The following is a 26,899-nucleotide window of genomic DNA, read 5'->3' as shown; positions in this document are numbered from 1 at the left end:
TCATTGTTGGGAGAAAGGAGGCAGTTCAGGCAAAGCAGAAGAAATTTAGATCTGGACTCAAGAGAGATTCAGTTGCATATCTTAGCTCTAATACACAACAATTGATCCTGGGCAGTCACTTCAGTTCTAAGCTTCAGTTTCCATATCTCCAAAATGATTATAATATTTACATAACCAAATGTCAGTGTTTGCTATTACATAGATGCATTATAAATCTGATATCTCTATTGAAAGATAAATTATTATTTCAGCTGAATACAAGTAACATTAATTTCACTATTTTGATGCTTAATTTTTTTTATACTTAGATTATGTTTGGCTAATCAAAGACAAATTATATTTGTATAGATAATCTCACTTAACTTGCTAGATTCAGTAAAGTCTCATAAGTAAGAGGACCTCTATTAACTAGGTTATGGCATATAGGAGCTTCATTTAACTTTCTAATTAACTAATAGCTAATAAAAATCCAAACATGATTTGGTAACTCTTCCTCCTTCCTTGTACCTAACACAATACCTTACATATGGTAGCACTCAATACATATTTGCTGAACAAGTGAATTTCAGCCCTCCCTGGAAAATCTCTCTAAAACATCCAGAATAGTATAAACAATGACGACAGTAATGTAAATGAAGAGAACACTAGAAGAAAGTCATGCTGAGAGTAATTGTAATAACCAGTCTTGGTTCCAGATACAAATAATGAAAATTATTCCCTCTCTCTCAGCAGAAAAGTGGGAGAACACAGAGGCAGAACATATTGTCAGATGGTCACTAGATAAGCTATTTTCACTTGGATATTTTTCTTTGTTAAAAGGGAAGGTTCAATTCCAAAAGCAGGGGATTGGGGAAGAGTATATAAATGACTTTGATATAAAAGCAAAAAGTTTCAATAAATTTTATTTTTTAAATGACTAGGAAAAATGCATTTGTATACTTTCTTGACTTGTAAAAATCAAACACTGAATAACAATAGTTATTATTAATAATTAAAAGACCTCTAGGTCATGTTCTGAAAAACAAATCTTACTAAAAATGACAATAAAGGCAGAAATATTTACAGAATCATTAGAGTCAGAATAGATCACAAAGGTGATCTATTCAAACTGTATCTGAACAAGGATCCCCCTCTAGTACTTATCTAATAAGTGGTCAGCCATTCTTGGCTTAATGACATTCAGTGAAGAATTCACTCAAAGAAACTTACTGCATTTTTGTATAGTTATAATTGTTAGGAAGTTTTTTTTTATTATTATTATTATTTTGTTTTGTTTTTCTCACATCAAATCTAAATCTGTCACTTTGTACTTTATACTTATTCCTGTCAAGGAGTCTTAATATATCCCCCTCACTGGCCCATAATAGAGATTTAATAAATATGGAGGGAGAATATTTTTTTAATTGATCTGTGTCTTCTGGAACCAAACAAAAAGCATTTAATCCATCTTTTACAATTCAGGCCTTTCACAGAATTGAGGACAGCTCATACAACCTTAAATTGTCTCTTCTCTAGGACAAACATCTTTACTTTTTCCAAGTGATCCACTTATGGCAAGATCCTTCCTCTCTCTCTTTCTTTCTCTCTCTCTCTCTCTCTCTCTCTCTCTCTCTCTCTCTTTCTTTCTCTCTCTCTCTTTCTCTTTCCTGAGGCAATTGGGACTAAATGACTTGCCCAAGGTCACACAGCCAGAAAGTGTTAAGTATCTGAGGCCAGATTTGAACTCAGGTCCTCCTGACTTCAGGGCTGGTGCTCTATCCACTGTGCCATAGTAAGATCTCAAGCCTTCACACTGAGTTTCCCATTCCTGAAGTTCTCCAAGCAAAAGCTAGATCATTACTTCTAGATGATGTAGTAGAGGGAACAAGTGGTCAGGAACAATTGAATGAGGTGGTCTTTGAGATCCCTTCCAAGTCTATGATTCAATGATTCTGTGAAGTTTCATTCTCTCCTTGGTTACTGACTTCTTCCCTAACGCCTTCAAACATACCCACCTATCCCTCATCTTCATTTGGTCTGTCCAAATGTTGTTGTTGTTCAGAATTTCCGATTCTTTAGTGACACCATTTGGGTTTTTCTTGGCAAAGATACTGAATTGGTTTGCCATTTCCTTCTTCAGATAATTTTATAGATTAGGAAACTGAGTTAAACAGGATTAAGTGATATACTCAGGGTCACACAGTAAGTGTCTGCAGCCAGATTTGAAGCCATGAAGATGAATCTTCCTGGCTTTAGGCCTAGAACATTATCAGTTGTGCCATCAGGATTATTATACCATATCTCTTGCTTTATCTCCCAGTGTCTCTACTGACTTTCCTTTCATTCTCAATGCTTTGCTATATGCCTTCTGAACATATCATTCACTTGAAGCTACTCTTTCCAAAGTGACCAATGATCTTTAGTTACCTCTGGACACTCTCCATTTTATCAACTCAACAACCAGAAGCCATTTATTAATCATTAAGAATGTACAAAGTGTTAATAAGGTGCTGGGGGATATGCATTGAATCTAGATAGCTTCATAAACGGGATTTTGGAATGTCAATTTGGCAGTTGAATGGAAAATAGGTTGAAGAGGGAACAGACTAAAAGCAAGGAGACCAATTAGGAGACTAATGCAATAGTTCAGGCAAGAGGTAGGAAGACTTGAAGAGGGATAGAGGATTTATGTGGGGGAGAGATATGAGAAATGTTATGGAGGCAGTATTAACAAGGTTTGACAATTGGTTAGACATGAGGGATGAAGAGATAGGAAGAATCAAAGTTCATGCTAAAGTTGTAAATCTAGAGGAATGGAAAAATGTTGATGCCATCAACAGAAATGTGAAAGTTTGAAGAAGGATAAATATGAGGGAAAATAAAATGAGAACATGTTGAGTTTGAGGTACTCAATGAAGCAATGGATAATACTATACAAGAGTTCAGAAGATTATGACTAGATTGTATATTTGGAAGTCATCTTTACAGAGATGATAAATTGTAGTGTTCTCTTCTTTTTTTATAATATATAATCATTCTCTCTGGGAGCAGGTTTCTTGGAGAGGTTTTCTGGAGGCACCCTTAGTTTCAGTTCCGTATAATAATCACCTCAAATGCAGCCAGCTGATGAAATCCAAACGTTTATTTTCTCCTTCCAAGTCTTGTCTCTTTCCTTGGGCCTGGTTAGTTTTCTTAGAGGCCTCTCTCCCTCCTTGATTCCAAGAGCTCTTGCAGCTTGTCTTTTGCCTCTGCCAGCTTCTGCCTCTAGCTCAACTCAGACTCCTGGCAATCTTCCGAACTAACTGACTGACTGACTGACTGACTGACTAAAGCTCTTTGTATGCTCTTTTAGAGGTGTAAACTCAAAGGTTAACTCCTCCTCTGAGAGTGAGATTATGGGAGGTGTGAATCTGGATATCTCATACTGAACCCTGAAATCTCCCAAAGTGTGAACTAATGTGTGAACTCTCAAAGGTGTTAACTTAAGCATTGTTTCTATCAATACTAGTGACTTAACACCTTGTAAGGATTTGCTCTAATGTGTGAACCAATAAGCATTGTATCAATTCCATTGAGTTAACACCAGTATTCTAACAATAAATGACTCCATGAAAGGTAATAACTAATGGAAAGGCTTAACCCACCCTCCATTTGAGCCAAATAAGCCTACTTGCCGTTAGCCATGCAAGATATTCTATAATCTGCCTCCATGCTTTTGCACAGATTGTCCATCATTCATAAGATTCATTGCCTTATTTGTAATTCCTGATATATCTTAAAGGCTCCACTCAGGTGGTACTGCCTATAAAATTCTATTTTTTTCCTGACCACTATCCCAGTTGTTAATGCCTTTCTCCCACCTCTAGTTCCCCTGACTATACTTTGATGCATATCGGTTGAATTTTTCTCCTTCTTCAAATTTTCCTTTCAATAGGGAAAGGACAATTTTGTTTTGTTTTTTTCCTTGCTGTCCCTATCATCTAGCACATAATAAATGCTTAATGAATGCTTTTTTAAAAGTTTGATTGGATTACATTAAAGAATAAAGCCTCCTTCATCAGCAGAAAAATTGGGAACTGCTAAGACAGAAATATTGTCTATATGGTCAGACACAGTCATTGTAGCATACTTTTTACTTAATCATTATACTTTAATCACAAGAGATGGCTCAATCCAGAGGAGGGCTCCATAGAAATTGCTTACATAAAGATAATATTTGTCAAGAACAATTTTTACATTATAATATATGTGTGTATATATGCATATAATTTATATACACTAATACATATCATAGTATCATAGATTTAAAGCTTCAAGGTACCTTAGAAGCCATCCAATTTAACTTTTTACAGTGGAGTTCAGTGAAACAGATAGATGGATGATAGAAAGATAGATAGATAGATAGATGGATAGATGGATGGATAGACAAAAAGAATATCATAGATTTAGAGCTACAAGATAGCTTAGAAACCATCAAGTCCAATTCCTCATTTTACAGATGATGAAATTGTGTCACAGTCACAGGGTAATGTAGATAGTAAATATGTAAGACAGGATTTGAACACAATCTTACTGACTCCAAGTCTAGTATCCTATCCACCATGCCATACTATCACTAATCAAATTTGTATACATTATATTCTCCCTCCTCACCTCCCAACACATACACATATATATATACTTAGGCACACACACACACGCAAATATAAGTTCATTAAGGGCAGAAGCTTATTATTTCATTTTTTTTTCTCTGTATACTTAGTGTTCAGCCCAGTGCCAGCCAAACAATATGACTAAAATGAAATTTTATATTATATGTGTCAAAGTTAATTAATGAAAATGTGAATAGTAACTAAGTTTATTTATTTGCCCTCATATTCAATGTTTAAATTTGAAAAAGATATAATATTCAAGATACATAGAGAGTTGAGATAAATAGATAACAAAGTTATCTATTTAATAAAGGCTTGATGGATTGGAGTGGGGATAGGGGTCAGACCCCAGACATCCAGAAGGATGGAATAATTTCAAAATACATGAGCATTTCCAAATATTTGGTCATAGTTATGAAAAAATGACAAAGTTAGAAATCTATTAAGCAAGTATCAAGCACTTATTAAAATATTTCCTATGTGCTGTACACTGCTAAGTTCTGAAAATTCAAATACAAGCAAAAAGGAAAAGAAAAAAAAAAGACAATCTGAATCCATATTCTAATGAGGGAAGACAGAACATAAAAAGAGACTAAAAGGGCAGGGGTTGGAGGGAGAAAAAGAAATCAGTATCTGCCTGTGAGATGATCAAGTCCTGAGAGTCAGAAACACAGGCAAGAGAGACATGGGACTGTCTTCAAAATGGAGACTTTAGAAAGAACTCATCATAATGAGAAGGGGGTCAGCATAGAGCAGATAAATTCCAGGATGAAAAGGTAACTGAGTAATGGTGACAAAGAATCAATTGTAAACCAAGGAGAGAAATGGATGCAATATTCAATTAATCCATCTGAAAACTCTAATTTGAAAAACTTCAAACAAAAAATTCAGAATTTTAAAAGAAGTGGAAAGGGGTTGGAAATAGTAGAGAAAGAATTATTTTCCATTTTCAAAAGCTGCCCTTCACATTCATTTCAATTAATCTGACAACTTGTCTTGTGCATACATCGGGTATCAGTCTTACTTTAACTTCCTAGTAGAAAAGAATATCCACAAGTCAGAAGTTCACTAAGCCCTGTCTTATCAAGCTCACATTTCTTTAATACTTAAAGATTAATAATGTACTTTCCTTAAATCAATGGAGTCAAGTGGGAAAAAAACATTATTATTGTCTCATTTTATAGACTTAGAAACTAAGGCCAAAATGACTTGTCTATAGAGGCACAGCTAACAAGTAACAGAGCTAGTACTGAATGCCAGGATCTTTAATTCCATGTCCAGTTCTTTTTTCCATATATCATACTGCCATCTCACAGCAAAATGTTATCCTTTAAAAAGCATTTAAAACTTTTTTAATTAAAGGTGTTATTAGAAACTTAACATTGAATTTCTTTTTAATCTTATTTTTATTGATAGTATGTTTTTACATTATCTTCATTTCCAAATATATCCATACCTATACACATATATACAGCAAGTCATTCCTTATGGCATCGATTAAAAAAAGAGAGAGATTCAAGCAATATAACCAACTGTGTCTAATAGAAAACACAATATGTTATACCTATAGGCCCCACTTGAAAGAAGCAAAATGCATCTTCTTGACTCTTCTTCAGAGCTAAGCTTTGTCATAATTTCATAATGTTCAATTTCAAGCTTTTGTTCTTTTTATTTATATTGTTGTCTTCATTGTGCATATTGTCTTCCTAGTTCTGCTTTATTTCATTCTGCATCCTTTCATATAAATCTCCCCTTGCTTCTCTCACTTCTTCATATCCATTGCTTTTTATCTCATGGTAATATTTCTTTATATTTATGTGCCAACATTTGTTTAGCTATTCTCCAATCAATGGGCATGTACTTTGTTTCTACTTCTTTGCTATCGCTGAAGTGTTCCTATGAATATTTTACAAATAGCAGATCTTTTTGGTTTTGACCTTCTTGAAGCCTATATCTACCAGTGATCTCAAGGTCAAAAGGTATAGACACTTAAGCAATTTAAAAAAAAAATTCCAAATAACTTTCCCAAAAGACTAGACCAATCCAAAGTTCCATCAAAAAATGTGTAACTTTTTCTGGTTTTTTCAAAGCTCCTCCCACACTCTTTCTATCCTTTATTATCTTTTCCAATTCACTCAATGTGAGGTAAAAGCTGAGGTTGTTTTCTTTCCTATGTTTCATATTATTAGTTACTTGAAGCAATCTTTCATATGGTCAATAATACCTTTCAATAGGTTTTTTTGAGAAGTTTTCGTTCATATCTGTTGATTATTTGTCTGATTAATAATGGCTTTACCAATGTTTATGTTAACTCTCTATATATCTTGGATATCAGATCCTTATCCAATTCAAACACTGAATTTCAATGTAAACAATTGAATTTGCTCAGTAACTAGTCACACATTTTTATTCCTTAATTTTAATACAAATCATATAATATGTCTTTTTAATTCCCATTGGGAATCTTTGTTCATTTATTTCCATTTACTTTTCCTCATGGATCATAGCATATATTCCATTTTTTAAAGTACAATTGATTTTTTAAGTCACTATCATTGATCATCCTACAAGCTCTCCCTTCCCCAGGAATGTGGAATGAAGAAGTTTAAGCAAAACAAATGAACATGTTGATCATGAGTGATAAAATTATGTCATTACTTACCTATAGTCTCTTCAGAGGAGAGTATATGTTTCACTATAGTACTCTGGATTCAAAATTGTTCATCACATTGATCAGAGTTCTAAAATTTCTGAAGTTATTTTCTTTTATGTTATTGTGATCATGTCAATTTTTTTTGGCTCTTACTTCACTTATTCTCCTTTAGTTCATATAATGTCTCCCCAGTATTCAGTAAATTCGGCATGTTTATCAGTCTTACAAAAAAAAGAATTTTTTGACAGACTACAACTTATTCATTTACCAGCTAGTGAGCACCTATTTTGTTCCCAAGTATTTGCTACAACAATAAGAAAAACCTGTGTTTTACATGCCCATAAAAAAGAAGCAACTCTTGTGTACTTTTAACTTTAATTTGCAAAATGCTGAAAAATATAAAATAAATACACTAGTCTAAAAAATCCTTTAATGATATATTCAAAAATAACTGAAAGGTGTCCTGCCCCATGGTTGATAACAACATCCAGAGTCAAAGCTAATCTTCAGTGCTTCCTACCTATGACTTTAGGTAAGTCGCCTGAATGCTCTGTGTCTCAGTTTCTCACCTGTGAAATGGGAAGAAGAAACAAGGGGAAATGGGTAGAAGGTGAGAACGCTACATCCCAGAAAAAGCATGGGTTATTGGTACAGCCTTCTCAGACACTGCTGGAGCAGATAAGCCAAATCCACATCTCCAGTTCACTGAGAACAAGACTAGTTTCAGGTATGTCACCAACCAAATTCTTAATTTCCCAGATCACAGGCTTTAGAGCTAAAAGACAGTTCAGAGAGCATCAAACCCTTTTTTTTACAGATAGGAAAGTGAAATACAGAGAGGGGAAATATCTTGCCCAGCGGACATACAATCCTGAGTGCGAAGATTAGAATTCAAGTCCTTTGACTTTAAGCCCTGTATGCTTAACTCTGAAACATATTATTTGAGGCTCCATCATTCAGCTCATTCTAAAGTGATCAGTATTTTTAGGCAGACAGCATTCTTTTGGGTCCTCCAAACTCCCCCACCCCCTAGTGGAGAGAGAAAAAACTGCACCTCAGAGCCACCTAATAACCCCAGCTTCTGACTGGCAGAACTAGAGGCTTTCAGCAAGCCAGGACAATGCAGCTTGCCTTTGCTGGGGAGGGTCATTCATTCACAAAGAAACAGGAGGCCCCACCTCTCCAATTTCTTATCTAGTCATTTCTCTGGGGATGTCTACCTGTGGGGTCTTCTAATCTTTTCTGGGCTACTAAACTTCAGTTAAGACTGGGAGCAGAGAATGCCAAGTGCCTGGGAAAAACTGAGACTTTCTAATCATTTTGAGAGGAAGAGGAGGATTTGGAGTCCTTGCAGTCTGGACTGAAGATTTTTAGATTTAAAAATTTAGGGTGCTGACTTTAAGCTGGAGTAAACAGGTTCAGATTGCAAATTGCTCAAGGTCATAGAGATAATTAAGTATTAGAATCAAGACTTGAATCCAAGACCTCTAACTTCATGCATCCAGTGAATCCTAAACCACACTGTGCCTACACCAAGCTAAAGAGACACAACCCCACACCATCTGCTTGTTGGAAGAAGTTTTTATCTTTCCTCCCTGATGGCTAAAATCATATTCTCACAATTTGCAACTGTTCAAACCTGGATTTCCTAATCAGAGAGAAACTAAAATATGACCCTTAAGAAAGTCCGGGCAGCTAAATAGGTGACACAAAGCACCAGGCCTAGAGTCAGGAAAAGACTCATTTTCTTGAATTCAAATCTGGCCTTAAACACATATCAACTGTGTGACCCTGTATAAGTCACTTACCTCTGCCTCTGTTTCCTCATCTGTAAAATGAGCTGGAGAAGGAAATGGCAAATTATTTCAATTATCTTTGTAAGGAAAATCCCAAAAGGGATCACAAAGAATTGGACTGATCTGAAAAAAAAAAAAACAACTGAACAAAAGAAGAGCTTCTTCTCTTCCCTGTATGTCAACCTCCTCACCTATAAATTGAGGGGACTGGACAAGATGATTGCTTTGGACACTTCCAGCTCTAAATTCTTGATTCTCTAATCCTGAGTTTTAGAATCCTTCAATCTTCTGTGAATATTGTTAAAAGAAGATCTTGACAATCCAATTCTACAATGGGAGTAAGAGAAAATCCCCTAGTCCCTAACCCAGTCCTTATTGCCCCATATTACTGCACCATTTAATGAGGCAAGGGAAACAATAAGAGCAAAGCTTCTAGACAGTGGAACAGAGGGAGAATGGATCTGTCATTATGTCATAGAATTAGGAATCAGGATGACTTATTGGATGATTGGAATCCAGGATGACATGTCTTCCTGGACATGAAAGGGGAAAGGAGATATGGTACATGGACGGAGGGAATAACTGGTCTTCTTGCCAAAGTAGCTGAGACAGTAGATAGCATTCTGTCAATAAAGTTAAAATATGATAGAAAAGCTGGGAATAGCAAAAGATACAGATCAGTAATCAAGTTGGGAAAAGAACAATGGATAATATAGGGAACTACCATTAGCCCAGTCTAGGAGAAGAGATGTGATAGCTCCAAGTTTTGATAAACATCTGTGTGCATTCAGGAAGAGTTTTGAGAAGCAGACAACTGCACCTGAGAAATAAGATACCTGCCCTATTATAGGTTACCAACTCCGCGTGTGAACTAGTGTGATGTAATAGAGTATAGAATTTGGAGTCAGAAGTCCAGAGTCAAAGCTAATCTTCAGTGCTTCCTACCTGTGACTTTAGGTAAGTCACGTGAATGCTCTGTGTCTTAGTTTTCTCACCTGTGAAATGGGAGTGTGGGACTAGCTAAGGTCCTGAGGTTCTTTACCACTCTTAAAAATCCTAGGATCCTGCTATTCTCAACCACCTGATCTGGTACTGGCCTTGGGTGGAGTTCCCTGTAGAAAGCTCAGCCTGGCATTCTGAGTAGGTGTTGAAGCCCCTGACACTGTCTTTTACTTGGGGAATTCAGAATTTAGCCAAACAGGATGTAGTAGAGGGAAAATGTTGTCTCAGGAAGCAAAGGTTCCAAGACAGAGGACGGTACATCTCCCTCCGATGATGTAAGAGGATGATTATGCTTCATACTGAAGGCCTGGGTGAAAGGGGAGGGATGCCAAATGCTACTAGAACTAACGGGCAACACCTGTTGCAATGAAAACTGCTTCCTCTCCTTGACTCTATGAGAAGTGTTTATCTTTTGAATTAGGAAATGATCCTCCCATGTCTGAACTAGATTCTAGGAATACAAACATGTGTCTGGAGTTGATGCGTTGGCTCATGAGACAATTTAGAAAAAGAAAACAACTCACCAGAATACAAGGTCCAATTTCTATAGCATTCTCCCATTTACAAAGCACTTTCCTCCCAACAAGCCCATGAAGGAGACAGTGCAAGTATCATTATCAACCCTTTTTCTACAGATGAAGAAACTGAGGTGAAAAAAGTCATATGATCATAGACCTGAAACTTGAAGCACTCTGAGAGGTCATCTAAGATCAACCCTTCATTTTACAGACGAGGAAACTGAGGCCCAGGAAATTTCAGTGACTAGGTAATGGGAAATGAAAGAGTTAAGATTAAAACAAAAACCCTGTTATTCCAAGTTCTGTTCTTCTTTGTTGTTCTTTCCCTGGGGTCACTTTGCCTTCCTCCCAGATAAAATGACTTGGTCAGTAACATAGATGATGAACATCATGGCCAGAATATAAACAATAGAACCAGCCTCTGTCTCCCAGTCCACTGCTTTCCATTCTATGTAATGCTTAGTCTTTTTTTTTTGCTAGATGAAACATATCTATATTGAAATTTCACATTTTTTTAATCTATGGAATAATAGTTTCCATGGAAAAGTTAATTTACCTTATTTCTGGAAGAGACAGTTCAACTAGGGGAGAAAAAGAGAGAGAGAGAGAGAGCGGGGGATAAGGAGGAATAGAGTATGAAGAAGAGGAGGAGGAAAGAGAGGAGGAAAAAGGAGGAAAAGGAGGAAGAGAAGGAGGAAAAAGGAAGAGAGAAAGGAGGAGGAAGAAAAGGAGGAAGCGGAGGAAAAAGAGGAGAAGAATGAGGAAAACAAAAAGAAAACACTTCAACTCCTGGTATGCAAAAAGCAGTAGAATAAGACCATTTCCTTGTACAATCAGCAGTTTGCCCTTCTCCTCATAGGACTGCTCAGCTGCAAGCCTAGAGTTTTGTAACTATCACACTTTTCATTTGGCCACCTTCCCATCTAGGCCTGCCCCTTCCCCACCAACCCAGGGATCCATGTTAAATGGAAGTGTTAGGAAGGGATCCTCAGCCTTTGAGGATTAGGATTACAATTCCCTCCCTTGATCTCCTCAGCACTGAGGACAAAGTAAGCACTCAATAAATATGACAGTTGCTGTATTTTCTGTCAAGATTAAAAATCCATCCCTATCTTCTTCAGTTATCATTTGAGGGAGCTTCAAATCAGAGTCAGAGCCCTTGCTGCATATCCTTCTGGAGTTCACTGGATTTCTCTGCACTGTCCATGACCTATGGCTAGCAAATTCCTCCCCTTGGTCCTATAAACTCTATGATACAAAACCGACTTTTGTTTATCCAAAAACCTTTGCTCTCTGCTATCTGTTCCCATACTTATCGCTGTCTAGCTCAGCTCTAACTCTCACAACATATCCTTATCATCCTCTTCCCTTTCCTTTCTCCTGGACACCGGAGAACCCATCTCTATTGTTAACAAATGTCTCCTCTTTTTAGAACCCTCTCAAATACACAGTTCTGGTTCTCAGTGAAACCTGACTTTATCCTGAAGATACTGTATCGCTGGCAAATTATCTAAAACTGTTTGCTTCCTTTCTTAAACCCCCAAAAAGAAATCAACATACTGAATGTTCCATGATTCTATCTGCAGATACTCCCTCTATAAACATTACTCAGAAACTACCTCTTCTCATTCAAAGTTGACTCCATTTTCTTCAGATCCTTATTGCTGTAATTATGGACTTCCAAATCACTCTCCCCTCTTCTCAGTAAGTTTGAAACCTGGCTCACAGGTACACCTTAATCTCTAGTCTCTTCAATCCCTTTGGCCCTTCAATTCTTCAACCAGTTCTTCTCCAAATTCCATGGACCTTTTCTTCCATCTATACAACTATGAGTATAAATGGCCATAGCTTAGACTTAATCTCTCCTTGTCCAGCTTCAACTGAATTTGCTTCAGGTGTTAGAATTCCTAGATGGGATGGAAGAAAGAAATATAATTATATTGAGAAACTTCACATTTAAGACTATAGATAAGTCTAGAGATTTGACAGACATCTTGTGAAAGTAGAAGCAGTGTCACAATGCCATACTGGGTCCATGATCCCAAAGAAATAATAAAAGAGGGAAAAATATTTGTAGCAGCCCTTTTTGTAGTGACAAAAAATTGGAAATTGAGTGGATGCTCATCAATTGGAGAATGGCTGAATATGTTATGGTAAAGGAATATAATGGAATATTATAGAATAGAATGATTTCAGAAAAGCCTGGAAAGACTTACATGAACTGGTGCTAAGTGAAGTGAATAGAACCATGAGAACACAGTGCACAGTAATAACAAGATTGTGTGGTGGTCAATTATGACAGACTTAGCTCTTCTCAGCAATATAGTGATGCCAGACAATTGCAATAGGCTTTGGATGGAAAATGCTATCCATCTAGAAATAGAACTTTGGAGACAATGAAGACCAAAGCATACTTTTTTTTTCACCTTTTTTGTTGTTGTTTTTATAGTTGTTATTGTTTCTCATGTTCTTCCCTTTTGTTCTGATTTTCTTTCCAAACATGATTCACATGGAAATAAGTTAAAAATTGATTGTACATGTATAAGCTATATCAGTTTGCTTGCTGTCTTAGGGAAGAGGAAGGGGGGAGAGAGAGAGAAAGAGAGAGAGAGAGAAAGAAAGAAAGAGAGAAAAAGAGAGAGAATAAATAAGATACTAATGGCTGCCTAACAATAAATCACAGGTTCACAGAGTTGGAAGGGACATTAGAAGATAAAGGTCATCCAGTGAAGGCCTCAAGTGAGAATGCACTACTGCTCAAGACAGTACACTTTGGAAAGTATCAGTCCTCTTTACAGTTGCCTGAATAATCTTGCTCAAATGTAAGTCCTTGTAAGAACATTCATTCATAGGTGTGAGTTTTGTCTTTCTCGTCCTTTAGCAAAGCTTTTCTATGAGTGATTATTATGTGTGTGTTTGCAAGTCAAGAACTGGTTTTAGTGAAGTAGGGATTACCATTCATTTGGTTTCCCAGGTTTTCTAGACAGGGAGTATATGCCAAAAAAAAAAAGTAAGAAAATCTTCCCAAATGTGTGTACACACAAGTCCTTCATGTTATAAGAAGCATTGATTGACATAAGGATTACCTTTTCAATGCCAGGATCTCAAAAGAATCACAATTGCTGATAACCCACAGGACTATGAGAACAACATTATGTTTGTAAATGGATAACAAAACATTATCGATGATAGCACATTCAAGGAGAAGTGAAACAGACATTCTCATAAAAAAATGTGCATCAGGAATAGAAGTGGGGCTTGTCAAGCAACAAGACTGAGAGTATCTGGACACCCTGAAGGAGGCACTAGGTTGTTTATATTTGGGTCAAATATGACTTCATCAATATAGGGAGCCCCTTCTAGCTATGCTGATCAACACCTTCTCATCTTAGAGATTTACCTGAGAGCTTGGAAGATGAATGACTTATCCAGGATTAGTCAGACAATATATGTTGAGTTAAACCTGAATACAGGTCTTCCTGACTGAAGAACTAGTTGGTTCCACGCTACCTCTCAAATATATCCCCAGTATTAAAAGAACCAGAAGAAAGTTTCCAGCACATTATATGGGTTCTATATTTAGAAGTTATTGAAAGGCAAAGACAAGATTCACATCAAAGGCATAGAGGGATTGAGATCAGCATCATCAGAGGGAATATACAAAATAATGATGATGATGATGATGATGATAACATCTGAAATTTTATTGAGCTTTAAAGTTTGCAAAGTACTTTATGTAAATTAAATTACTCAAATCTTACAATATTACAAGGCAAATACCATGAGTATTATTATTCCTATTTTACACACTGGGAAACTGAGGCACAGAGAGATTTAGGTGATTTACCAAAAACCACTCAGCTAATAAATGTTAGAAGGAGGATTTGAGCTTGTCTTCCTATCCACTATTATATCACATGTGTCTCATGAGATCACAGATTCAAAGAAATATTGAAGTATAACATGATTCTTACAAAATGAAAGACTGGGTTTTTTACTCAAACCAAGCAAAAGCTCAATAATAACAATAATAATAGCTAGTATTTATATAAAGCTTTAAGGTTTACAAAGGATTTTAGAGATATTTCATTTGATCCTCACAACAAATCAGGGAGATAAGTACTATTATTATTATTCTCTTTTTACATGTGAAGAAAGTGAGGCAGATGGGAGTTGAATGATTTGTACAGAGTCATGCACCAGTAAATATCTAAGGCCAGATTTAAACTCAGGTCTTCCTAAATTTAAGCCCAACAATCTATGCACCAAGCCACCCAGATCCAAATTTACAAGAATCCATATGCATCTTTTATTTGTATTCAATTCAATAAATACTCATTAAGCACTGAGTATATACAGAGTATTGTACTGTGTGAAATACCAAATTTAAGTCACTTAAGGAGGGCCTCTCCTCATAAAACTGATTATGGAGAGGAGAAAGGGAAGAGAGCAAGCACTTACTCAGCTTCTACTATTTGCCAAGCACAATGTTTTACAACATTATCGCTAACTTAGCAAAGTCAATCTGCACTCACTGAAAATGGAAAATGATCACTCTTCTTTGTGTAGTTTCTCAGTCTTAGAATGCCATATGTTTTAGACAGGGGCCACATCTTTCCCCTTTTCTGGATCTAAAAAACACCCCCTGATTTCAGTTTATACTTTTGTTTATTGTAGGATAATCACAAAAATGAAAATAACATTAAAGAGATCAAGACAGAAAGACTCATAATGACACAAGGAAATATCTTGCCTTAATTTGAAAACAATGTTCTAAAAAATTAACAGTAAATATGTCATATTTTTGTTATCATTCTTCGTTATTTATTGGGTACACACAGTTACATCCAGACTGATATAGTATTTTAATATTGTTGTTCATTCTTGGTTTTCAAAAATCAATGACATCATGGGGTGATGTCTTGATTTACAAGTGAATTGTATTTAAGTGAGATAGAGTTGCACAAAGTCATCAACTTCAGTCTCTCTTCTTATAGGCATCTAAGTCCATATGCAAGACAAAAATCAAGACAATTGGCAATGGCCTGGGAGGCAAGTATTTGATTTTTAAAGCACCTCTGTGTGTTATCTTGGCAAAACAATCTCAACACACCATTCTGTCATCTTTTCTGCTCATTTCTGAAGGCTTTCTAGATTTATGAAAAGTTCTGGCTTTGGAATTAAAAGATCTGGGCTCTTAATGCCAACTCTAAAATTTATCATGGTCTTGGGAAATCACATGAATCTGTTTACTGCTCTATAAAATGAAACCATTGAATTAAGACTTTTGTGGTCCTTTCTAGTACCAGTTATCTCTGCTCTATAGTTATCTTTGATATACTACACATATTATATAGTTATATTATGCTCTAGTTATCTCATCGTTTTCTGTTTGTTATATGACTACAGCATTGCATGCTGGAAAAATATTGAATCAGAATCAGAAGACTTGGTTCAAGCCCTGATTTTGACACATTCCAATCATTGGACCATATGGCACTTGACCTGATTTCCCTGGGCCTCAGTTTCTTTCTCTGTAAAATGGAGATTCATTTCAATTAAATTCACTTCTATTCAATAAGTACTTATTGAATGCCTGCTATATTTCAGGCAGTATGGTAGGCACTGGGACGCTAAAGAAAAAAAAAAAAAAAAAAAAACACAGTTCTTACCCTCAAAAAGGCTTACATCTATGGTGGAGGAGGGGTAGAGATTGGGGAAGAGGACAATGTAAACATAGACAAATCATAGGAGAAAAAAAAAACATATTCAGGGGCAGCTAGGTGATGCAGTGGATAGAGCACCAGCCCTGAAGTCAGGAGGACCTGACTTCAAATCTGACCTGAGACACTTAACAATTCCTAGCTGTATGACCCTGGGCAAGTCACTTAATCCCAATTGCCTGGGGGTGGGGGGTGGGGGAACAAAGTTATGTTAAAAAAAAAAAAAAGAAAGAAAGAAAGGTGCCTGGCACATAGCAAGCACTTAAAAATGTTTTATCTAAGTGGGAGAGCACTTAACAACTGGAAAGATCAGGAAAGACATAATGTAGGATATGGCATCTAAAGTATTCTTTAAAGAAAGCTAGGAATCTCATCCCCTTGATGAGACAAGTTCAGCATTTCAGGTGTGGAGGATAATCTATGCAAAGGTATATTATACAGACATTTTGGGCAAAACACAGAGTGAAAGAGATAAAAGGATGGAAGGAAGGAAGGAAGGAAGGAAAGAAGGAAGGATGGAAGGAAAGAAGGAAGGAAGGAAGGAAGGAAGGAAGGAAGGAAGGAAGGAAGGAAGGAAGGAAGGAAGGAAGGAAGGAAGGAAAGAAAGAAAGAAAGAGATAAAGGAGAGGGGGAAGGAGAGAGAAAAGAAAGGATGGAGGGAAGGAGGAAGGGAGGGAGGGAGGAAGAAAGGAAAAAGCATTTATTGAATACAATAAATGTGCAAAGTCCAAGAAATGGGTGAGCCTAGAATCAGAAATCTCTTCTTCCTGAGCTCAAATCTGACCTCAGACCTATGTGATTCTGAGAAAACAGTAAATCTGTTTGTTTCGATTTCTTCATATGTAAAACAAGATGGAAAAGAGAATGACAAAATAACTCCAGCTAAGAAAACCCCAAATGAGGTCATAGTCAGACTTTACTAAAAAGACTGACCAGCAACAGCTAACAGTCCAACTATTTTACAAGCAGTAAAACAGTTCTTGTCCTCAGGAAGTTACAGTCATTTATTTCAATTTAGAATGAATCAAAAAAAAAAAAAAAAGGTGTAAAAATCTTCATATCCTTTGATCTAGTGATCTGGATTTATACTCACAAAGATTTTTGTGTGTGTGTGAAATATTCAAGAATGAAATTTAAAATATTCAGGAATAAAATTATTCCATGCATGTTTTCCAACTTACATAATCATGTTTTAAAATATCTGTTCAGACTATAAACAATTATTAAGTACCTACTATGTGTCAAGCACAAGTGCTATTAGCAAAAAGTGGAAACAAGTTACATGTCTAAAGAGTACAAAATGACTAAATAAAATGAAGGTACAAAATATTAGAATGATTCATTCAAAAATTCAATTCAATCAGCATTTAGTCAATTAAGCACTCTACCACATACTGAAAATGCTAGTACACAGAATAAAACAACTCCTAGTCACAAGGATCTTGCATTCTAATAGGAGAGACATAGAACATACATAAATAAACACAAAATAAATATAAAGTTGTTCAGTAATTTTTTAGTCATGTACAATTCTTCATGACCCCATTTGGATTTTTCTTGGGAAAGATATTGGATCAGTTTGCCATTTCCTTCTGGAGCTCATTTTACAGATGAGGAAACTGAGGCAAACAAGGATAAGTGATTTGACCAGGGTCACAGCTAGTCAGTATTTGAGGCTCAATTTGAACTCAGGAAGATGAATCTTCCTGAATCCTGAATACTGTATTCACTATGCCATGTAGCAGCTTATACAAGACAAATATGAAAAGACAAATATGTAAAAGATACAAAAAAGTTCAAAACATGATAACTTGAAAGGGAGGAAGGACATTTTAAATTGAGAGGATTAAGAAAGGCTGCATGCAGAAGGTTCTGCTTGACCTGAATCTTGAAGGAAGAAAGAGATTCTGTGAGGCAGAGATAAGAAGAGAGTGCAGTCCAGAAAAAGAGTAATAAAATATCGTGAATGAGAAACAGAATCAACTCTGGTTTAATTGGTTCACAAAAGAGGAAGAGACATAATATACAATGAAGCTAGGAAGATTAGTTGACTCCAAACTGTGAAAGGCTTTAAAAGCTAAATAGTGGTACACTGGATACAGCACAGTGCTGAAGTCAAGAAAAATCAGGATTTATCTGAACTGATACTGAGTAAAGTAAGTAGAGCCAGGAAAACATTGAACACAGTAACAGCAAGATTGTGTGATGACTATGAGACTGAGCTCTCTACATAGTATCTATCTATGTGGCTTCAGACACTTTGTAGCTGTAATACCCTGAGCAAGTCACTTTACCACAATTACGTCAACAACAACAAAAAAAAAAGATAAGTAGACAAGTTTATGTTTGATTCTAGAAGAGAAAGCCAATGGAGCTGATTGAGAAGGAGAATGACATGGTCAGATCTGCATTTAAGGAAGTGAGGTGACCAATTACGAGGTTGTTGCCATAACCTAAGTGAGAGGTAAAGAGAACCTAAATTTGGATATTTCAGATATAGAATCAGAAAAAAAAATCTGGCAAACTAATTGAATATGTTGATTGAGAGAGAATGAGTAGTTAAGGATATTGCCAATGTTACAAATCTGGCACTCTAATAGAAGAGTTGTCCCCTCAGCAGAAATAAGAAAGTTTATAAGAAGGAGAAGGGTGAAATATATTGAGTTTCGTTTTGAATATATTAAGTTTTTTTTAATATTTTATTTTATTTTATAATAACTTTATATTGACAGAATCCACGCCAGGGTAATTTTTTTACAACATTATCCCTTGCACTCGCTTCTATTCCAATTTTTCCCCTCCCTCCCTCCACCCCCTCCCCTAGATGGCAAGCAGTCCTATATATTGAACATATTAAGTTTGAAATGTCTATAAGACAGCTTATTTGGAATATTCAAAAGACAATTGGTGATATAAGATCAAAGCTTGAGAAAAGGACCAGGGCTGGATATATAGATCTGCTAATCATCCACATAGAGAATTCTAATCAATAAGCTATAAAAATATGCGGTCCTTTTGATCCAGACTACAGGGTCTGTATCCCAAAGAGATTATAAAAGAGGGAAATTTACCCACATGTGCAAAAATGTTTGTAGCAGCTCTTTTATAGTGGCAAGGAACTAGAAATCGAGTGGATGCTCATCAACTGAGGAATGGCTGAATGAGTTACGGTATACGGATGTAATATAATACTATTGTTCTATAAGAAATGATGAACAGTATGATTTTAGAAAAATCAGAATTTACATGAACTGATATTGAGTAAAGTAAGTAGAGCCAGGAAAACATTGAACACAGTAATGGCAAGATTGTGTGATGACTAACTATGAGACTGAGCTCTGTATAGTATCTATCTAGTTCTCGTGATATGAAGATAGACAAATCTATGAATCTATAGCACTGAGACCACTTTACTGGTATACAATCTACACCAGTTTCTATTTGGTAGCTAGCCAGTGTGAAGTGTAAATGTGATTCAATTCTAGAAAAGCCTGACTTGTAATATAGGGACAGTGGAGAGTGATTACATTATAGCAGTGGTTCTCAAACCTTTGTTCTCAGTATCTTCATATTGTTAAAAAAAAAAAAAACTATCGAGGATCTGTTCAAAGAGTTTTTGTTCACATGGGTTATATTTATAGCTACTTACTGTTGGAATCCTAATGTTAACTCAACTTGAAACAAGGTGATAACTCAAGGGAGATGTTAGAATCCTAGTGTTAACTCAATGTAATTGATACAATGCTTGTGTTCACACCTTTACTCATTGGAGTTCACATGTTTGGGAAATTTCAGGGTTTAGTATGAGATATCCGAATTCATACCTCCCTTGAAGCTCTTAGGGCCAGAGAGCATGCTGGGAGATATCCCACAATTCCTCTCTTTCATATATAAGAAACAGACAGAGGCTCTCAGACAGAATTCAGCTGAATTACATGAAGAGTGGAGCTGAATTTAGATTGAGAAGGGAGCGTCAAGTGAGTTCAGCCAGAAGCCCTCTCTGAGTGAGGAGTTTTACTTCAGAACATTGACTGGGGTCAGAGAGGAGCACTCTGGGAGATTGAGAGCCAGACGCCCTCTCTCAAAGGCAAGACAGATTCAACTTGGTGTTGGCTCGGGAGGCTGAAGAAAGCAGAGGCAGAAGCAAAGAACAAAGCTGCAAGAGCTCTTAGAACCAAGCAGAGAAATAGGCCTCAACTAAACGGGCTATTTTGGAAGGAGAAAATAAACATTTGCATTTTATCAGCTGGCTGCATTTTGGAGTGATTATTACTTTCAACTGCAACTAAGGCTGCCTCCAGAAAACCTCCCCAAGAAACTTGCTTTCTCCCAGAGAGAACCATTTTTTATATTATTTTAAAGAAGAACAAAACACCACAATTTACTATATTAGAAATAAAAAATAATTTTGAATTTGTAGACCCCCTGAAAGGGTTTCAGACAATTCTTGGGACTACATTTTGAGGACCACTGCATTATAGGAATAGAGTACAGAAGCATGGCAACTAGAGATGAGACATCATATGTGAGCAACAGCAAGTACATAAGCAGTACACATGGTCTGTAGAACATACAAGGGGAAATAATAATCAAAAATACTGGAAAGATAAGTTATAGCCAGGTTTTAAAGAACTTTAAATGTCCAAGAGAGAAGTTTCTATTTGAAGCTAGAGGCAAAAGTAAGCTACTAGAGTTTTTGAGTTGTGGGTGACATGGATTTAGCTTTAGAAAAATCATTTCAGTAGCTGTGTGGAAGATGGGTTAGAATTAACTGAGTATTACAGAAAAGGAAAAAATGCTGAAGTGAACTTTAAAAAATCAAACAAAATTCTATTTTACAAGTTATCATTATAATACATTAAAAACCACATATGCCCATTATATATCTCTTCGTTGCCCATTGAATTGTTCTCAAGTTTTATTCTCCAGGGAAATGATTTTGATTCACAATTCACTGCCATCTAGCTCTGGATCTGGTGTTCAAACAAATCCAGGCCTGATCTAGCATAGCCTCTGATCATAACTGGAAGCTAGCCTTCTTTCCCTAGAAGAGCTCTTCCCTTGGGTGCTATTACTTGACCTTAATCACCAGTGCAGAGCAATGGAAAAGACCAACAGTGGCTTAGCAATCACATCTGGAAGGGTTTTTGTTTTGTTTTCCTGGGCTTTTTTTTTTTTAATATCCTTGGATATAATCCATCTAGGCTCAGAGACTTGAACTCATTTAGATAAGCTAAGTGCTATCTCCTCAGCTATCTTGAACTTCAATTCCTTCTTAACTATGTTTGTCCTACTCTTTCCAGTGGAAGATCATTTTCCTTGATAAAAGAGATAGAAGCAAACTAGAAATTGAGTAATATTAATTATAATAACATTCTGCTTTCTATTATCTATTAACATTAAACCATCTGGCTTAAGCACCAGACTTATCTCTTATTTCTTGGCCTTCTTCTGAACATAACTTTAAAAAGTCTTTTTAAAATTTCTTTTGCTTTTACAAAATTCAGTTAATTTTCAGCCTTCTAGAAACTGTTCTTGGGAAATTTGTACTGGTCTTTTGTCATCAACTTTGGTTACATTTCTCTTCTACAGCTTATTCATTTCTTAAAGATATAAAATATTTCTACTTTTTATAAGCATTAGCAAAAGGGATACAATGGTGATCATTGAAAAGTTGCCATGTAGAAAGAAGAATTGTACTTTAGAACCAGAAAACAGACAAGAACAATGGAAGTTACGCCTTAGGTTCACCATTAAGAAAAAAATTATAATATAGATGTCCAAAAATGGAATGACCTGTTATACTAGGTAGTGAATGAGCCCCAGCAATGGGGCTTCAGGTGCTAGCCATATGACCATATTATAGTCAGGCATATTATAGAAATGATTTTTATTCAGGCACATGTTGGATAATCTGGAGAAAATGGATGGTTTCTCCCTATTCTGAAATATGTGCTTCCATTATTTTGGGAGGTAATGTGGAACTATGGGAAAATATTCTGTGAAATAAATCTGATTGGATTAATAACCAACATCAGTTAGATCTTCTGGTTTTCCCACTTTCCTACATCTTGGCCCCTTAGAACTGAAAACTGAACAAGGCCCTAAAGATCCTCTGGTCTCATGAGTCTCATAAAGCTACTAAGTGTTAAAATAAGGACAGGACTGTGTATGTGAAACCAGATTAAGATGTAAATGTTGCTAAACAAATAAAATTTTTAAAATTCATAATAAAATAAAAATACAGTAAAATGCAATACAGATATAATATAATAAAATATCAATTTGTGGGGTTTTGAAGTCACTATTTCTCTGCAAGGATCCCTTTCTTTTTGAGTGGGACACCACTGATCCAACCCTGATATCCATCTCTATTTTGTAGATTAAGACATCAGTCCTAAATAAATCCACTGACTTGCTCAAACTCCCAGGATAACTCAGTAGTAGAATTCACACTGGATTACAGGTCTCCTGATGCCTAAGAGACTTACCTTTTCTCACTATATCACAAAATCTTCCATCTCTGAGAATATTTCACAATACATCACTAATTGTATAAGGCCACATTTGAATTTAGGTCTTCCTTATTCCAGATCCAACAGTCTATTCACTGAGCCACCTGGCTGCCTCATATAGCTTAATAAATGGTAGAAATGGAATCTAACACAGATCCCAGTCAGTTATTTATATCCATGACTTCTGTACTATTTGATGATAAACTCTTAGGTAATAGAAATTGACTTTAGATGGAGCTTAGAAGTTTATAGTGCACATTATCCCAATTAGCTTAATTGTTCTTTATTTGCAAACCTGTTAAATAGTTGATAAAGGTATGATAATCCTTTTTTTTTACAGGTTGAGAGGTTAAGTGACCACCAAAATCACACAGGGAGGAAGTGTCTGTGGCAGAATTTGAACCTCAGGCTAGCTCACTCCAAGTCATAACATCCCCAGTGCCTGACTCAGGACCTTGTGAATGGTAGGCACTTCAGTGTTGGATGGATTGAATTGAAGCAGTCCTGATTGCAATCCCATGTACAGTAACACAGACTCTGTGTTCTGAAGCTACCCTGCAATAACAAATCCATGTGTGTGGCCCAACACTCCCCACTCTAGCAATCATGTCAGCGCCTCACCATGAATCCCCACATGAATTTGGCCAGTGATGGTCTATTTTGAGTGTTGACCTGGTATGGCTCGTTTCATCTTTGGGACAAGAGTTGGTTCTGGATAAATATGTTCTGGGAACATTTGCAATAGCCAGAGAAGGAGTACTTCCTTATATGCAGAACACAAAATTATCACATAAAAATCAGACATAACTGCCAATCCGGGGTTTCAAATAAACAAACAAAACCCTAAAATTACCTCTCTGGGCTGGGCAAGGGAGTACCTCTGGGTCACAGACTGAAATGGTGGTGAGAAGGCTATAAAAATCGAACTGCGGGAAAGGACATAACAAAACGGCTCTCTTGAGAACAGCTAGAGGACCAAAGGCTCTGTTTTTCCTCAGTGTCCAAGCCCTCATCTTCACTGGCACAAACATGTCAAATCTCCACCCTTTAAAAAAGCAGTGACAACAGAGATTTGGCTCAGTTCTCCCCACCTACCTTGGCTGAGGGCCTCCCCAGAATGACCTGGTCACTGTAATGCCAGAAGACAGATAGAATTGCTCTTTACATCCTATGAAGAGCAGAAGATTGGCTCTGAATAGAACCTTCAAGACCAGCAGCTTCCTGACTCTCTGCCTCTTGTGCCCCTTTTGGGAGCTCTGCCCTGGATGACTTCAGTGGATTTAAATGAAGGGCCTTGAAGATCCTCTAAGTCAATTCTTTTTTTTTTTTTAATGTGTTTGACTTTAGTCAAGTCATGTAGCCCATCTAGTTGTCATTTGTCATCTGCAAAATAAAGACCATGCATGAAATGATATCTAAGATCCCACCCATCCAACCTAGAGCCTGTCAATCTATGAACTGGCAGGGGCAAATCATCTAACATTTTTTGGGATTTGGGGCAATTGGGATAAAGTGACTTGCCTAAGGTCTCACAGCTAGTAAGTGTTAAATGTTTGAGGTTGAATTTGAACTCAGATCCTTCTAAGGCTGGTACTCTATCTCAGAGTTGGTACTTTATTCACTGTACCACCTAGCTGCCCCATTTAACCTTTTTAAGGTTAGCTTTCTCATCCAAAAAATGACTATGCATGCAATCACCTACCTGGATAGGTTGTTGTAAGAAAAAATCCTATGTAAATCTCAAAGCACTGAAGAAAGAAGGACTATCATGATAATAATATAGTAATATATGTAACATAAAATGTTATATAATATGACAGTATTATAACAACAATGCCTCAAAACAGAGGAAGCATGATTATGATCACATTGCCACTTTGTACAACTTTTCTTTTTTAAATATTATTTTACTGATGTTTTACTTTATATTATCTTGATAATTAAACATCTTTCTCCTCTCCCCTCAACTGTAAGTCTTCTTTTTTAACAAAGATTTTAAAAGAAAAAGAAATAGAGCAATTTAACAAAACCCACTAAGACATCAACTCTGTCTAAATATATATAAATATATACATATCTATGTATATATGTATGTGGAGAGACCAAGACAGAGAGGGAGAAAGAGAGAGAAAAATATGCAATTAGGTGGTACAGAGAGTAGGCACTGAGCTTGGAATCAGGAAGAATCATTTTCATGAGTTCAAATACAGTTTCAGACATTTACTATGTGACTACTTATTGTGTGACTCTGGGTTAGTCACCTCCTTTGCCTCAGTTTCGTCATCTATAAAATGAGCTAGAGAAGGAAATGGCAAATCACTCCAGCACTCCAGTATTTTTGTCAAGAAAACCCCCAAAAAGAGTCATGAAGGCTTGGACACAACTCAATGACAACAACTATTTTATTTATATATATATATCATACATATATACATATATATATATCATACATATATACATATATATATACCCTGTATGTATATATAATATTCACATACAATCACCTACCTCTACAAAGAAGAAAGGAGGATGCATTCTCTAGACTCTTCTCCAGAGCTATTATATTAGTATTGTAATTGAAGTACTCGGTTTCAGGGATTTTTTTTTCTATTTACATTGTAATTATTGTGCACATTCTTTTCTTGCTCCTGTTTTTCTCTACATCAGTTCATATAACTTCCCATATTTCTCTGCTTTACTTATGTTCATAATTATTTACAACACTGTAATATTCTATTACATTTATGTACCATGATTTTTAAGGCATTATTTAAGTATTTAACTGACATATCTACTTTGGTTCCAATTCTTTGCTACCAGTTCTTATGCTGGCATATATGGGACCTTTTTTTTTTTTTAAGTCTTTAATCAATCTGGCAGTAGAACCTTTGGGTATGGACAAATACTCACTTTTTAAAAGTATAATTCCAAATGGCTTTCCAGAAAGCTGGGACCAATTCACAGTTCCACCAACAGTGTATTAGTGTTCCTGTTTTTTTCTCACAGTTCCTCCAGCAATATTTATATATTTGCTATATATGAAGCAAAATCTCAAAGTTGTTCTAAATTGTAATTGTCTTATTAGCAAAGTCCCTTCCATATCTAAGATTTATGATTCTGTATGCAAATATTAAATAGTATCCAGATCAAAGATTTCTAAGGAACCTTTGAGTTCTAATTCAACTATCTCAAATCCCACATTACTCTCCACATGATTATCTTTTCACTGTTGAATGAACTCTTTTTAAGTCTTAGCCTGGGAAAAAAAAGGGAGGGGGCCTGCAGTGAGTGTCTCTGGCTTGTTTCTGATGCCCCCCCCCCAGCTCTGTTTGTCTTTTTATATTATGGAAATACAGCTGTTGAACGTTGACCAGAATTGGCTAGCCCTACCTTTCTTTTTCTGAATTTTACTCGGGCCAAAATTGGAAAAGGATTGAGGAAACTATAAATAGAGTCACTTCCCTAGGCCAATAGGAAGAATCTATCCTTCTATCTCTGATTTAGTTCAATTAAACAATTCCACTCAAGTAGCAAAACAAAACAAACTAACATAAATTAAGTGCCTATTGTGGAGGCATTATGGTAGGGGATGAGAATAGAAAAATTAAAACCAAAACAGTTTCTGCTTTCAAAGAGCTCACATTCTACTGGAGTTTTGAAGATGCTCTAACATAAATATGCTTGTAGTCATTTCACTCTCCATGGTGGAGGTAAAGGGATGGGAAAACATAAGAAAAAAGCCCATATAATAATAGCATATGTATTCCCAGAATAACAACATTGAAGAAACATTAGACTTGGAATCAAAATATCTGAGTTCAAATTTGCCTTACTCTACCTTAATCTCTGGTCAAGAACCTATAAAAATCTCAGTTTCCCATCTATAAAATAAGGACATTAAGAGATTTATTGTAAAGGAAGTGCTTCAGAGACTGCAAATAAGTGAAATATTTGTTTTGACAGATCTCAAAACATTTCCTACAATATCATCTATTTCTTCCTCCTTGAATCTAACAGGATCATAGAATCATATGATTCAATCAGAAAGAACCAGAAATCAT

General features: G+C 36.0%; 2 long non-coding RNA genes across 2 annotated transcripts in view; one reads left to right on the top strand and one right to left on the bottom strand.

Moving 5' to 3' along the window:
• The first annotated feature begins 9,650 nt into the window (after nt 1–9,650).
• LOC127550213 (uncharacterized) lies at nt 9,651–15,833 on the top strand. The gene is made up of 4 exons (XR_007950793.1): nt 9,651–10,037; nt 10,718–10,848; nt 13,284–13,422; nt 15,598–15,833. It is a non-coding gene; the product is annotated as an uncharacterized LOC127550213 (long non-coding RNA).
• Nucleotides 11,833–26,899, bottom strand: part of LOC127550214 (uncharacterized) — a 44,060-nt gene continuing 28,993 nt past the window's right edge. The window contains exon 3 of the long non-coding RNA XR_007950795.1: nt 11,833–12,507. This is a non-coding gene — a long non-coding RNA (uncharacterized LOC127550214). The remainder of the gene's footprint in view (nt 12,508–26,899) is intronic.

This window comes from Antechinus flavipes, chromosome 2 (assembly GCF_016432865.1).
Source record: "Antechinus flavipes isolate AdamAnt ecotype Samford, QLD, Australia chromosome 2, AdamAnt_v2, whole genome shotgun sequence".
Lineage (NCBI taxonomy): Eukaryota > Metazoa > Chordata > Mammalia > Dasyuromorphia > Dasyuridae > Antechinus > Antechinus flavipes.
The sequence above is the reverse complement of the archived record's forward strand: the minus strand, read 5'-3'. Positions and strand labels throughout refer to the sequence as shown.